We start from the raw sequence: 1743 nt of genomic DNA on the forward strand, positions 1-1743 counted from the left end.
AAAGTGTTAAAGAATAGAGATGTCAGCTTGAAGACTAAGTGTGCCTGACTCAAGCCATGTTATTTGAATAATCTCATAGGCATGCAAAAGTTGGACATTATATAAGAAAGACCAAGGAAGAATTGATGCATTTGAGTTATGGTGTTGGAGGAGAATATTGAAAGTACCATGGACTGCCAAAAGAACAAACCAATATGCGATGGAAGAAGTATAGCCATAATTCTCCTTGGAAGCCAGGATGGCCAGACTTTGTCTCTCATACTTCAGCCATATTGTCAGGAGTGGCCAATCACTGGAGAAAGGATATCATGTTTGTTAATCGGGAGAAGCAGAGACAAAAAGGAAGACCCCCAGAAAGAAGGATTGGCAAAATGGCAACATCAATGGGCTCAAGTGTAGCAACAATTGTAAGGTTGGCCCAGGACTGGACAATGTTTCATTCTGTTGTGCATAGGGCTGATATGAGTTGATACTGAATAATTGGTACCCAACAACAATAAATCTATTTTGACCTCTGTGATGGTGCAGTACATTTTGTGATCAGGGAGTGAGAGGCCTCCAACTTTGAGCCTTCCTCTTAAGCAGTACTTTGCTTCTCTGGGGTGACTTCCTTTATATGAGAATTTAGTGATCAGCTTTTTCCATCTATTTAAAGAATGATTTTGGAATCTGGATTGGGATTTATATGTATCTATAGATTCAGGAGGGACCAGTCACTGTATAAGGATATCATGTTTGGTAAGGTAGAGGGTCAGAGAAAAAGATGAAGACCTCCAACAAGATGGATTGGCCAAGTGGCAACATGGGTGGACTCAAGCGTGGCAACAGTAGTGAGGTTGGCCCAGGATCAGGCAGTGTTTCATTCTGCTATGCATAAAGTTGTTATGGATCGGTACCAACTCTATGGCACCTAACAACAACAACAACATAGATTGCTTTTGGCAGTGCTGACATTTTACAATGTTAACTGTTCTTATCCTTGAGCATGGTATAGTCTTCCATTTTTGTAAGTCTGTTTTGTTTTCTTGTAGTAGTGTTTTGAAGTTATCTTTATGTAAGTATTTTGTTCCTCTGGTCAGATTTGTTCCTAAGTATTTCCTATTTTAGTTAGCTGGATTGAATGGCATTGTTTTCTTATCTTCCTATTCAAAACTCTCTTTATTAGTATATATGAATCCAACTGATTTTTTTATATTCATCTTGTACCCTGCCAGTTTGCTGAATCTTTCAATGAATTTCAATAATTTTCCTGTTGAATGTTCAAATTTGTATTTTGTTATTGTTAAGTGCTCTTGAGTTGATTCCAACTCATAACGACCCTGTATAGCATTTACAATGAACAGCAGACACTAATGTTGAAGCATTCCCCTTCAAGTCCTACTTTGTTGAGATTTTTTTTTTTTAATAAAAAATTAATGTTGGATTTTGTCAAATGTCTTTTCTGCATCAATAGATATTACTATATGGTTCTTTCCTCTGTTTTATTTATGTGGTGGATTACATTGATTGTTTTTCTTATACTTAACTATCCTTGTATCACTGGTTTGAATCTCATTGTTCATGATTTTTTTGGTGTGTGTGTGTGGGGTTTTTTTTTAGGGTTATTGGATTATATTGGCTAGAATTTTGTTCAGAACTTTTACATCTATGTTCATGAAGGATACTGGTTTGTAATCTTCCTTTTCAGTGATGTCTTTGCCTGCTTTTGGTATGAGTGTTATGCTTGCTTCATAAAATATATTT

Source organism: Chrysochloris asiatica, unplaced genomic scaffold, assembly GCF_000296735.1.
Source record: "Chrysochloris asiatica unplaced genomic scaffold, ChrAsi1.0 scaffold00601, whole genome shotgun sequence".
Classification (NCBI taxonomy): Eukaryota; Metazoa; Chordata; class Mammalia; order Afrosoricida; family Chrysochloridae; genus Chrysochloris; species Chrysochloris asiatica.